Below are 14139 nucleotides of genomic sequence, written 5' to 3'. Positions count from 1 at the left end.
TAAATCAGAATCTCTTTAACAAATATTAGAACACTGATCAATATTATACTGTAGGTTATTTTTTCAAAGAACTTTTGTTCTAATGCACTACACAGTCTGATTATATTTCTGGATTTGTCCTAAATCACCTTTGTATATCTGCCTGTTCAAGAACCTGCAACTTGTTGCAAAAATATGCAGTGCATCTCCAAGGAGAGGAAATACTCCGTCTCCTGAAAGGTTTTCCAGTCATGGTTAAGACAATTACTCACATGATGTGATTTGGGAAAGAGAGGAGGGGTTGAGTTAGTCATAACAAGGGGTTTATCTGGAGCAGGGAATTCCTGGTCTGTTGGGAGCAGGGGTTGGACTTGCATGGACTGTGTGGTCACAGGAGAGATTTGGGAAGATGCTGTTGAGCCACACTGGCCCCAGGAGTGATGCTGCAGCAGCACAGGTCTCCTTCTGCCACACCACCTGTGTCTGATGGAAAAGGTCTGTACCTAAAACCTCACTGAATATTCCCACATTTCAGGTGCTGTGGAACAGACACTGAGGTTTTTTCACTTCACATAGGTGCTTGTCAGATCAAGTTCATCACCACAGAGAGATTCCTTATTCAAAAGCTTTTGTTGGTCTGAAAATTGCTTCGATGAAAGGTTACCCCTCCCTTGCCCTTCCTGGAATAGTTCTAGCTACTGCAGCCTTTCACAGCAGCTGTGTGTGCACAAAAGGAAGATAAATCCTCACTTGAAAAATGTTGAAACTGCAATTGTTACTTTTTGTTTGGTAATTTTGGTTAAGAGACTGGGGGTTTAGTCACATCTTTGCACGTTAAACAAGAGCTTTATATGACCCAGACATACATTGTTAAAGCATTATGAAAGCACAGAGGAATATCTTGTATTTGAACATTTATATGCCATTTGAAATTCATTATAGTACCACATTTTATGAATCACAAATGCATGCTGGAAAAATAATTTCGAATATTTATAGACTTTGCTACACTGTCTCTCCCTGTGACATCTGGCATTTCTGTACATTTTGGTAGCTGAGACAGAAACGTGGTGAAAAGTCTCTGTGAACTGAGCTGGCGCTTCACTTGGGGCTTTTTTTTTGGCAATCATGGTTTTGAAAATTGAGTTAAATAAGGATCTTTGAGCTGCCTTGTAATTGTATGTCCTGACTGATTAAATGGTGGTGTTTCATTGTCTATTACGCTGCAACAGTCCTGTCAAATACACACTAATCCAGCAGTGAGGAGCTGACAGTGCTTTACAGGGAGCTGGTTACGAGTCATTAAAGGACTGTCTGCCCTGCCCAGCTGCCTTTAATACCTGTGCAGGTTGCACCTTGCAAGATCAAATCTCCACTCTTGTCAAGCACCTTCATAAGCTGAGACATCACTGTGTTTTTCCTTTTTTTTTTTTTTTTTAATTGTTACAGTATTTAATTACCCAAGCAGATGTAGTTTGTTGGATGTTCTGATGGGGAAAACACTTCCCAGTTCTGTAAAGGTGCCAGTACCCAGTAAGCTGATGGTACTGCAGGCACCAGGGTGAAGAGGGCAGGGCTAGAAAAGCACGAAGATTCAGCACAGTCTAAGAACTGGCCGTGAGGATTTTCATCCCTAGAGAAGCTGAGAGAGGGATTGTGCTGGTCACTGCCAGCTGATGAAAGGCTGGTGCAGGGTGGGTGTGTGTTTGGGACACATTTGAGTGGCTGCAAATACCCTTCTGTGTGTGGGCTCTGCTCCAGTAAACACCAAGTGATGATTTGAAACTTCATCTTGGAAGGTGGAAATCCTTGTGGAACCAAGTTGGAGAAACAGGCCAGTGATGGTGAATAAATCAAGGTGCAGGAAGAGGCTGGTGTTTATCTAACAATCATTATTAGTGGTGTCTTTATTTTGTCCCTACTGTAAGCAGAAAGGGAACCAACCCTCGTGTGTCTTCTGCATATCTCCAGGTGAACTGCAGCAAAATGGTTCCTGTAAGATCCAGCTTTGGGCATTAGGGGTGTGTGAGAGGATTCCCAGACAGTCTGTGCCCTCTCACAGGTTGTGATTCCCCACCCCAGCCCTTCACAACCAGGAAAATATCCCAGTAGATACTGTCTGTATAAATAATGAACCGGTTATTTCCAGCTCCAGCCCAGCTCTCTTAGGGTGGCTTATTGGTGCCTGATTTACAACCCTGAAATCTCAGCAGCACCAGCGGGAACGCTACAGGATGGGTTTTTTGAAGAGACTCAGGTAAAACGTAATTCTCCCACGACATTTGGCTACCCGTGGCAGTGAAATAACCCAGTTTTAGTTCTCTTGTTCCAGCCCTGCCACGGAAAGCCCCGTGTCTTCCTGCACACCCGGCAAGTGCCAGAGCAGCGATGCTGATGCTTCACTCGCCTGTTTCCCATCTGAGGAACTGGGACGTGACTAAGCCAACCCTAAGGCAGGGAGGAACAGGGAAATGGGGTGGGGGTGTGCGTGAGAGAGAGAGAGCTTCTAAATGTTTATTGATGTGCCTTTAGGAGATCTTTCCTCCCATTTCTTTTCATGACAAATATTTCTCCTCCATTCACAAAACGCAAAATACCCTGTAGCAACCAGAGAATGCAAAACACGGGGTAGAAATATCTTCTGTGGTGTAAATGCCTTAACTTGAAATTAGAAAACCACCCTGGGCTTTCTAGTATAGCATAAGCACAACTCCCTTCTTGCCAAGCTGCATCTTCCATACCTCCAGTCCCCTCCTGGCTAGCACTTTACCTGGCAGTCCTGCACACTAAAATAATTTCTTTTCACTATGAGGGGGAAGCTATTTTTTCACACATACTATATGGTATGAGAACTCACCCTGGACATTTTATAAATGAATATATACTCTGCTTGAATCACAGTTTGAGTAGCCATCAGTAGGCTGAACAGCCACAAGGATGGGTTTACAGGAGAAATTGTGCAGAGCAATGTCTTACACTTTGCTTCAGAAAATAAAATGCTTCAATTTGTGTTTTTCTTCCATTTGGTGAGTTTGTTGCCTGGAACCAGTGTCATCAGGATGTCAGAGCCATCGTTTGCACTGGTCATCACTGTGACTTTAGCAAACCCTCACGGGAGAGGTGAGCTGGCTTCTGTTTTGCCATGTGGCTGATACCTGCCACATCTAATTCCAGTCAGGATTTTTCCTTTGTGCTGGGGGCAGCTGCACAGCCGGGTACCCAGCCAGGATCTCCTACACCGCAAAGAGAGAGTGAGAGACGTGGAAGGTTTCTGTGGTGCAAAGAGCAAGACCTGAAGTCATTAGGAGCAGGCACTGGGAGCTGCTGTTGTGCAAGGCACTGCACAAACACCTGCCAAAGCCAGTCCCGGCTCCCAACACGCTGGATGTGAGCTGAGGAAAAGCAAATGAGGTGGGTGGGCAAGAACTGCAAGAAAAGCAAGACAGTGCTGGATACCACAATGAGCCGCCAACCTTTGCCAAAAATTCCTTTTGCATCAAAGGAGGTGAACAGGAAAACGCTGAAGGTAGATAAGGTGGCTCTTTGGGTTGCTTTCCCAGTGTTTACAGGAATCTGCAACACCTCGTTTGACTCCCACACTACCTGTAATGGAGGTACCTGGTACTGTGAGCAGAGCAACATATCCTCAGTCTTAATACGTGGGAGAGTTTTGGTCTGGGGGAAATTAAAAAATAGACAATTGGTGTAGAAACATGTGAATTACAGACTTGTTTAATGACTGTCTCCTAAGCCCAGCCATGCAGCAGTGTGATGATGTGCTGCACGTATTTACCTACCACAGGGAACTGCTGCCTTCCAGCTTGTTTATAAAATCACAGCAGAAACTACTGAGGGAAGTCAAAGACTTTTCCTCTACACATGCATTCCTGATGGAGCAAATTTCACATATAAACAAAAAAACCCACATCTTGCCTTATCCTACACGAACAAAGACGTTTACCCAGCCTGCTTTGCCTGTGCTGCTGCCCCTCTGCAGATGCCTCAAAGAGTGGCACTGTGGGTCTGTGGGGACTGGACAGCTCAGGGATGCTCTGCTAAGGCATTTAGTGTTTTTTTTTTCCAAGTAGTTTGTGCACCAACACAGCAGGAAAGCCAACTTGCACTTGTGTCAAAGGCAAATTTCTACACCTCAGGGAAAAAATGACAGGAGCTTCCCTAGCTTCTCAGAAAGAAAAGCACAGCTGGATGTCTGTCCCCCATCTGCCCCCTGGACTTTCTGTGTTAATAACTGGCAATATCCTGAACTATCTGGAGCTGTGAGGGGACACACAAGGTCCTGGGAGCCAGGCAGGCATGGAACCTGGTCCCACACCCTCAACCCTTGCTGCTGGCTATGGCACATCCATCATTGCCACAGCCCATGCTGCTGACACCAGCACAGCCACCTCCCTGGGGGCAGTTCCCTGTCCACAGGGATCCTACTGCCTCGATTTACCCTCTATAGTTTGTTCGTGCCCACTGCTCTGCAAACTCTGTGGTGCTTTTATTCTCCCATTACTTCCATTTTGATACTACAGGAGACTGATGCCTGAATGCAGTTCTAGCAGGAGACTTCAGTTTGTGAACATGGCGAAAGTGTCTTTTTCTAGCTGAGTAAAATCAAACTGACCACAACAGAAATGGAAAAAAAAACCCTGAAATCTTACACTCTACCTATAAATATCAGTAGAAACCTTTCTTTAAAAAAGTGATTCAAAATTAACATAAATGTACAGACAATTACCAACTTTATTGACCAATTTCCCTGTTAACCAAGTCACTCATTATTTTCCTGAAGGAAAACAGTATGGTGCGCGGCTTGACTTGTTGAGAGTGGGAATGAACCATTTTACAACTGGAAGAATACCAGTGTCTGGTTTAGAATGCATTGTTGTGTGCCCAAATATTTTGAGTTTGTCCCCTTTGAGGGCAGAGGATTTTAAAAGCTGCTCGACCCCATTCACACCCCCTTGCAGCTCCTCATGCCAGAGAAATTTGTGTTCCTCGTGCAGATGCTCTGACAGCACTGATGCTCCCTGAACAGAGCAGGAGCAGGGACTGAAGCTGTAAATCAGCGAGAGGATTTTCCCCTGCCCTACAACTATTGGCTGTGATTTAGTAATTCCTGAAAGTAGCTGAAAAAAACAAATGTTCTGGAATTCACAGCCAGCAGGAGCTGCTGGATTTGGGCTGTTAATGATGCACCATCACTGGCAGGACCAAGAAGTTCATTCACCCCACAGATTAATCTTGAGCAGGCAGGCACCCCCCCAGCCCTGCTCAGGAGCATCCCTGACTCCCTGCTGGCCCTTGTGTCTATTCCAGCAGGGTTTTGGAAGCTTCAAGTGGTGCAATGTGAAGGAAAAACCTTTCACCATGGGGCTGGGACAGCTCTGGAGAAATCACTGCTGCAGTGGTGGGTCTGCAGGCAAATCCTCAGGTGGTCCAAACTCTCTCCACCACAGCCCAAGTGGTGCCAGATGCTGCCAGCCACTGGCAGCCCCCTGTGGCAGCGCTACCTGAGCTGGGGTATCCTGACAGAGGCTGGGCCAGCAGCAGAAATTTGGGGAGATCTTGCCTCCTGCAGCAGGATTTCCCCAGGAGCAGCCCAGGCACAATGAGTGTCCCTCCCTCTCACCCAGTTAAAGCTCTGGTCCCCACCAGCCCTTGCACCCCCCCATGTCCCCCACAGCCCTCCCCAGGTTCTGAGATAGGGTGCACCCAGGGGCCAGCACTGCCCCTGTGCAGCCCCAGGTCCTCCCTGTGCCCAGAGCCCAGGGAAGGGCCCATCTCCCCCTCCTGGGGCACGGGGTACCCACCAGCAGTGTTGGGGGCAGCCCCTGCCCCGTCCCCATTCACGACACCAAGCCCTCGTTGGTTGCTGCCTCCGCAGTGGTTTATTGGGGTGGGAGCCAGGAGCCCCCTGCAGTGTGGGGAACACCGTGGGGGTGCCACGGAGGGACCCCAAGAGCCAGAGCCCTGCAGCAGAGACCAATTTCCAGCCTCACTAAAGCAGCAATGCAATACTGGAGAGCAACAGGCAATCCCAAACTCCAGTATTTACGTGCTGCTAGAGCACTGCTGACAGCTCTCCACGGCCTCCAGACCCCCCTCTCTGCCCCAAACACAGGGCACGGGTCCCTTGGCTGATCCTTTGCCAGGGAAAGGCCCGAAGAGCAATAGCTGAGGGGTAGATATAGTATAGGATGTGGTCATGCCCACGTTGGAGAACAAAAAGGAGCTACAAGCCCTTCCTGCCTGCAGGGCCAGACACACGAGCTCCCAGGGGATTAAGGGATGTGCACAGTCCAAGCACCAAGAGAACGTGTCTGCACATACCTGAACTAATGAGATACATGGGAATGTGTTAGCTTCCACATCTATGATAACCAGAAGCTCACTTTCTTGTCTTATCCTTGAGGTAATGAGGCAGCCCAGAATGGTCTGTATCTCCTTGTCCCTACAAACCATGATGTGCTGCTACATCTCCTCAAAGCCCACTGAATGTTGACATTCCAAATGGTATTTTGAATATATATGTATATATATAATTTTTTTAAACCAGGATATAAAGAAGTGAAGAACACTACAATGAAGACATTTAACATGCATGCATTACCACCACAGGACAGGTTTTTTTTTCCACAGGTGATACCAGACAGTCTGTAACTATAAGAGAACAAGCAGTTATACAGTGCAAACAAACCAATTTCAGAAACAAGGTCAGAAATTAACTGTTCCCCCCAAACCACACTTAGTATCGGGTCCCAGCAAATAATACACTTTCAGATCCAGAAGATCTGTTGCTTTTGCTACTGTGAAGACCCTGCAGAACTTCCCAGCCCTTCCAACTGGTCTGTGGGGAAATATTACCTTGTACTTTCCTCTTAGGTGATGCTGAACATCAAGGATTTCCCAGAAGTCACAATGTTAACATTTCAGATAACTAAATTCATATTCCAATAGTTGAAACCTGTTAAATTTTCCTTAAAATACTTTAATTCACCTAAATTTCACTTTAGGGATATGTAAAAAATCCTTATTTTTAAAAAGAGCAAATCATGCTTATTTATTATGTGAATGGACAAGCCTTATACGACCAGAAATTAATAATCCCTGGAACTTCATCACATTCCCTGCCTGTACCAGAGCAGAAAGCAGCAGGGCAGGGCAGGGAGGGGCTGCAGCCCTGCAGAAGCTGCCAGTGGCACTTGCACACCAGCCTGCCTGGGCTGCACAGGAGCCATGCAGACAGACTGTATTTTTTTTTGTATTTCCTTTCAACCTTCCCCCCCGGCCCCACCAGTTATGGGACAACTTCCTTCAATTCATTTTCTTAAAAAGCAGCATCACAAAAAAAACTCAACAATGTCAGAAATGACGCCTTGGGCTCAAATTCTTGTGCCATCCCCTCGTGCCCAATGCTCCACTGAGTCCCTGCCTCTTTAGCAAACTTAAAAATAGGAATTTCAAAAGCTCTTGTGACCCATGCCAAGTGATTTAAAATTTGAAATTAAATATTTGCCAACAAAAAAGTAGTATATTTTCACCACTTCAGTGTCCTCAACACTGACAGCACCAGGGCCAACTCCCTAATGAGCAGCTGCTACTTGCTGCAAAGCAAACATGTACCCAGTGTTAAGCCTGCACGAGCTAAATCAAAACAGCCCCTCACATAATATTACCATTAATTACTTCTGCAACAATGTTTTACTTGACTCTACCTGTGCAATCTTATTTATTTCATCTCTTCAAATGAATCCAAAAGAAAAAAGCAACAGCAAACACGTTCAGCTTTAGAATCCATTTTGATAGTGCTTGAGGTTCACGTTTTAATTAATGTTTTTATATTTATATAAACCAAACTTTTGCCTAGTTCAACAAGGGCAAGAGCTCTCTTTAGTAAGGAGGACTTTTCAAAGGAAGGGTTCAATACACCTCCACCAGCCTCTAGCATAGAGGGAAAATCAACAGTCACACCAAGTATTGGGCAACTGGAAATTTGGGATAGGCAGTGAAATACGTATCTGAGAAAATATGCACATTTATGACATGACAGCATCAATATTTCATGCAATAAAAAGTTCCATGTTTGAATTACCCCATCTCCCACTTCAGCTTCTTTCAAACTTAGTTTGTGCTCTGGAAACTCAACTTTACATCAGAAATGGGCAGCTGAACAGGGAAATCTGAGTTCCCCTGAACGCCTCCTAGGTATTACCCAAGAAGGGATATGTGTGTCAGAGGGACCTGCATTTTCCCAGAGGGATGCAGATGCTGCAGGTATTTTGGAGCAGGTGGGACACGAGCTTACCTTCCCAACTCACCTCTGAGCACAGGCACATCAGCTCCTGCACAGACTCTCTGGACAACCAGATCACTGCTTCAGTGGGAGCTACAAAGCAACAACAGAAAGGGTTTGAGAGGCAATGGCAGAGAGGGGCAACTCCAGGAGGGGGGACCAGGGCTTTTGGGCAGGCCCTCTTCCGAGACACACAGACAGGTGCAAGTATTTTTAAAATTAGGGGAGGAAAAAAACCAAGTAAATCAAGTTTTCAGCTCCAGATAGGGCAGACTATGCAGCAGAGTAACTACATCCCTCCCCTCTCCATCCTCCCCATGCCAGCAGCTGGAGCTACTGGCACCACTGGCTCAGGCTGACTCCAGGCAGTGAAACCCAAGGCACACCAAATCATAGCCCAGGTGCTGTACAGCAAGCAAAGATAGCCAGAAAAACCAGGGGCAGCTCTGGGCAGGTGGGAAAGCCACTGAGCACAACCATGGCCAGCACCTTCCTCCCTAAAGCAGAAGCAAGAACAACTCTACTGATCCTGGCAGACCAGAAGCAAAGGAAACATTAATTATGCTGGTTTAGGTGACAAGCCAGGCCTAGGGCAGGAGGTAAAACAGAGAGGCTGTTTGGGGGTTGATGCTTTTGTGGTGACACCACAAGTGCCCTCTGTCACTGTCACATAGAGGCAGCATCCCAGGAGCACCTTCAACTTCCAAGCCAGGAACTGGGGTGTCCTGCTTACTGGGAACCCCAAACATGAGAAGAACTGCCCCAAAAGCTCCGCCTCAATGCAAAAGCACTGCAACAGCCCTTCTGCTGCCTAGAGCTCCACGCCTGCAGTGTGTGCACCAGCTCCTTCTAGAAATAGAAACTTCTACCCATCATCTATGTAAGCCAGCCACCTACAGAGGTTTAATTAAATCCCCCAAATAACTGGGGAATTTGAACATGCAGAAAATCATTAATGCAATTCACAAAACAATGCAACTTCGGCTTGCCAAAGTATATTGGGCAATTAAGTAAAAAACACACCCCCTGCTCCAATCCCAAACACACAAAAACCAAAACACATTCCCTCTGAAATACTGGATTCCCTTAAAATACAACCTCATCCCTCCTCACTGACACTAACCAGAAAAAAAAGAGAAGGGAAAAAATGTGAGAAGGAGCGCTGTGGGAAAGGAAAGGAAATAAATACAGGAGCCCATGACAGGAAGATTTGCATACAGAGCCTTTACTGACCCACACACTTCAGGGCTAGGTGAGCTCAAAGACAAGTAAATATGAAGCATTTCCTACATATATAAAAAAAAAAAAAAGGAACAAAACCCCCAGCTCTGCTAACCAACAGTTTTCTAGGAGACATGCACAAACAAATCCTGAAGTAATTGTTCTCATTTGAAACAATTGGGGAAAAAAAGGGAGCATTTATTACTTTACAAAAAGATTTAAGTAAATCATCTCATTACAGCTGAAGGTCCCAGCCACTCATCAATGAGGCAAAATTATGGTGACAAAACGAAAATAAGGGTGTGAGTAACACCACCAGAACACTTCCTATCTGCCTGGCTCTGAAAAATCCAACACTTTCGTTGCTGCCTCTTTTTGAACAATGAGGTTTAAACAAAAGTCACGTCCGAATATTTACAGATGTGGCCGATAGCTGGGATCGGAGCTGGTACTTGATCGACAGCCACCACATGGCCCCAGCTCTGCCGTTCCCGTTCTCCGAGGGCTGCGGGAGGAGCAGCGGCTCTGAAGGAGCCCGAGCAGTGGAACTGCACATGGCTAAATTATTTCATTTGCGCGGCACCCACAGCGCATCTCCCATCACCCAAAATCGCTGCTGTGCCCAGCCACGTCTCACTTGGGGGGGCACAAAACCAACGCAGAAAATATATTTCCTGCCTGTTCTTGTCGAAGCCATGTGAGAGCGGGTTGTTCCTCACGCGCTTCATCAAAAATAATTTTTTTCCCTCACTAATTTACCCAGAAAAGGGCCAGGGAGGCAGCACGTATAAACCCCAGCACGGCGCACCTTCCCCACGCTAAACCACACGGCATCGACACGCTCTTATAGGTGGGGCCAAACACCCGAAACCAAACTGCAGCTACAAAGGGCAGGCTGAAATAACGCAAAAAATGAATTGTTAACTTCACTCGGTGTGAAACTCGAGCCCAACATTGTTACCAGCAGGATCAGCTGTGTTTACCCAGGCGAGGGTGTAAGTGGGACAGGGAGCTACTGGTGCTTAGAAAGGCCTGCGGGACAAGACTTCAACTTACAGCACTCCAGAAAACCAGTAAAATCCACAGTAAAATTCCAGGATCCATAGTTTTTTCTCAACACTGCTGAGGAAAAAAAAAGTATGATGCTTTTTGTTACTTCCAAGTTTTAGCATTGTCATCTCATCCAGTTCTTAACAACAAGGGTCAGATCTGGAAGCCCAATTTCTATTAAGTTTATTTGTTAAGAACAGGAAAAAAAAACCAAACAAAAAAACTTATTTCTTTTTTGGTCAGATGAAGAATAATTCAAAACATAACAAGCACACTGAATTTTTTCTTTCCTTTTTAGATTTGGGTTAAGTTTGCACGAAGTATTACTTAAAGCTTCCCTCTAATATTTCATAAGCATTTACTGCATTAGCAGCTGAGTCCAACTGTGTTTCCCACCAAAGTCGATTAACTAAATACAGACTTTTGCAGTTGCCGGTGAGTTCTTTGGATTTCTTCAGAACAGAAAATGATGAAACTCGGCAGACGGCCCCTCACCTACACTTAACACGCATAAGACACACAAGCAGAATTTCTGGTTTTTGGGGGGAGCAATTAATGATCTAACCTTGGAAAACTCACTCTCCAAACACAAAAAAATTGTCTTTATAGACCCGATGTGTATACGGGGAAAATACTGTATGTAGAATCAATTAGAGAGGGAAAAGTCTCAGCGCTGTGCATGTTGCTCCATCACTGCAGCTCCCCGAGAGCTGCGAGGCTGCCCTGGGAAGCTGGCCCTTGCCAGGATATTCAAATTTCCTGTACAAAGCGAGCAACCAGCGAGGGGAAAAGAAAAAAAAAAAGCAAAAGCTGGCTGCCAATTAGATTTTCTTGAATATTTTAAATTATTTTGGCGAATTATTCTTTGGTTACACCAGCATTTTCTTTTACATGTATAAAACTATTTTATACGTGCGGAGGCGCGCAGACTCCGCGCCGGGCCGGCGCGGCCGGAACGGGTCCCCGCGATCGCTTTAAAAAAAGAGAAACGGGGGAGAAAAAAAAGAAAAAAAAAAGAAAGAAAAAAATAAAAAAGAAGAAGAAAAAAAATCAACCCCGAGCCCCACCTGCGGGGGGCGGGCGCGGCTCAAAAGAAAGAAAGATTTAAAAATTATTAATAGTCGAGGGTGGGGGGGAAAATCCAACAAAACCCGGGAGGAGAAGGCAGCGGGGGGCGGCCGGGGCGCCCCGCACCCACGTGGGAACCGGCCCCGCTCCCGCTCCCGGGGGCCCGCCCGCCGCCCCCCGGTCCCCCGCGCTGTCACCGCCCGGCCCCAGCCCCGGGGCCGCCTTTGTGCCGCGGCTCCCCGGGGCGGCTGCCGGTGCTGCCGCGCTGCCCCCCAAAAAAGCTTTTTTAACAGTTTCGGGGGGAGCTTTGGGGATTTTTTTTTTTAGTTCTTTGCGCCCCAACCCCCAGCAAAGTTTCAGCCGGGCCCGTGTCCGGCCGTGCCCCGCGGGGAGCGGCGCGACCCCGCCCCGGGGCAGCGGCGGGAGGGGGTCCCGCCGAGCCCCCCGCGCCCGCCCCGTCCCGCGTGTCCCCCCGCGGGGCCGGGCCGGGCCGGGCCGTGCCGCCCGCAGCCGGGACAGGGCCCGGGGGGCGCCGGCCGCCCCCCGCCGCGCCCCGGCCCCGCCGCCCTGCCCGCCCTCCCTCCTCACCTCCGAGTCCACTCGAAAATGGCGCCGAAACCGAAAAAACTTCGCAAATTTCATTGTAGGCGGCTGCAAAGGCTGCTGGGAGCGGGGGCGGCCTCAGCGCCGCCCGACGGGGCGGGACGGGCCGGGCTGGGCTGGGCTGGGCGCGGGGCGAGGCGGGGCGGGAGCGCCGAGCTGAGGGAGCGAGGGACGGCCGGTGCAGGCACGGCATGGCACGGCACGGCCTGGCCCGGTACGGCACGGCACGGCACGGCCCGGCACGGCCCGGTCCGGCCCGGCCCTGTGTGCGGAGCGCGGGGCCCGCCGGGCAGCGGCTGCGAGGAGCGGCCGGGGCGAGGATTCACCTGCCCCCGGTCCGGGGCTGTGAACCGGGACCGTCGCGCCCCCGCAGCCGCTGAAAGCCGCGTGCAGAGCGAAAAAACCTCAATTAAGGAAAAAGTAAACAGATGTATGCAAAACACGAGAGCTGCACGGGAGCGGTGGGGACGCTCAGCTTCGCCCTTCGTGCGAACCAGTTCGTTCCGCTGCCTCTTCCGTCGGGGGTTTATGGCCTCTTATAACCCAGACGGAAAAGGGATGATGCTTTTCCACCTCTGCTTGGGTAAAAGTTGATGTTTTATTACTCAGTGTGTGGCTCTGTCCCTGCACTCACATGACATCAAAGCGAGACTTAAAATCGTTCTCTTTTCCCCATTACTGCGTTGCTAAGCTCTCCACAAACACTGATTCTCAGTCTACGTTTCTCTGACCTGCGGACTTTCCCAGGTCCAGCCAGCAAAGCCTTATCACCTGCCCGGAGTCACAGAGCAGCAAAGGGAGCAGGATTTTGGTGCCCACAGTGCATATCCTGGGTGTGTGATGGCACCACGGCACGCTCGCAGGAGGATGGGCTGTTTGCAGCTGTGATTTTCCAGAGACTTCTAAATGTGAAGAGTCAAAACTTGGGAGAATGGTGGTTTGTGCTGGTGGGGAGCCTGGCAAGCTGAGGCCTGGGAAAAGTGATGCTGTGGCAAAATACTCCCTTCCAAAAGGAGAACCCGGATCTGGTGGTCAGAAACTTGCAGATTTGTCACATTCATCATTGGAAGTGGTTAAAGCTGCCAAGTCTCTTGTTGGCCTGGTGCATTTGAATTCTTCCTGCAGTTTTTATTTCTACCCCCACCCCAAACAGCAAAAAAACCCCCAAACCCTGTTGCTAAATAATTGCTCTGTTCTCACAGGTGAGCAGCGAAGCTCAATTAATTCTGCTTTGTGAAGTGCTTCTGATCCTCTGATGGAAACATGTAGGGGCAAAACACTTTTAGTTTGCAACTTGCAAAGGCTGATAAGAGCGATGAAAACGGAAAAGCCTCACCACTGAGGGGGATTACAGCCCCACGCTTTTTCCACTCGAGATCTTAGAGATGAGCTGATGGCTGCTGCTTTTCATTTAGAAGGGTTTTTCCCCCTCTTTTGAAAGAAACGCAGTCACCACCAAGTATTCTAGAGGGACTTCATCTTTAAACAAATAATGTTTTTCTTGTTGGGTGTGCACTATTATTTTCTTAATTATTCCTGGATTTATGCCTGTTTCACCAAGAGTTTTCTCAGATGGCAGAAACAATTGGTCCTTTTTTATTACAGTAATAGCAAAAAGTATCCCTAATAAAAAGACTCTGTACATCCCATAAACTCAAATGGGACACATTTTGCCAACAATCACACCTCTTCATTGAGGCATCTTATATGCTGCTTTTTTTTTTTTTAAACTTTTTTTCCACATTACTATTGTTTACTACTCGGCCTCACTGGATGGCTAAGTCTTGGTGCCAAAACGAAACTAATTGAGTCATTTATTTAGAACCAGAGCCCTCCCACTCACCCTTAGCATGAATGTTGAGATCTCAGCAGTTATGGTAGGGAATGAATGGGCAAAGAGATTCACCTACACAGAA

At 47.8% G+C, this 14139-nt stretch overlaps 1 long non-coding RNA gene and 2 other non-coding genes across 4 annotated transcripts; all 3 read right to left on the bottom strand.

Annotated features, from left to right (window-relative positions):
* Window positions 1–5853: 5853 nt before the first annotated feature.
* Window positions 5854–12313, bottom strand: LOC116808422 (uncharacterized). 2 transcript variants are annotated; one of them, XR_004367877.3, is made up of 3 exons: window positions 12209–12291; window positions 10559–10624; window positions 5854–8374 (listed from the first exon to the last, which is right to left on the bottom strand). It is a non-coding gene; the product is annotated as an uncharacterized lncRNA (long non-coding RNA). The 2 variants fall into 2 exon arrangements; XR_004367878.3 differs by having other exon boundaries at window positions 8235–8374; window positions 10559–10621; window positions 12209–12313.
* On the bottom strand, window positions 5991–6062 carry MIR16C (microRNA mir-16c). The gene has a single exon (NR_049122.1). It is a non-coding gene; the product is annotated as a microRNA mir-16c (primary transcript).
* MIR15C (microRNA mir-15c) lies at window positions 6394–6475 on the bottom strand. The gene has a single exon (NR_049157.1). It is a non-coding gene; the product is annotated as a microRNA mir-15c (primary transcript).
* Window positions 12314–14139: the final 1826 nt, after the last annotated feature.

This window comes from Taeniopygia guttata, chromosome 4A (genome assembly GCF_048771995.1).
Source record: "Taeniopygia guttata chromosome 4A, bTaeGut7.mat, whole genome shotgun sequence".
In the NCBI taxonomy this organism is placed as follows: Eukaryota; Metazoa; Chordata; class Aves; order Passeriformes; family Estrildidae; genus Taeniopygia; species Taeniopygia guttata.
Note: the sequence above shows the minus strand (reverse complement) of the source record. Positions and strands in the feature narration are given on the sequence as shown.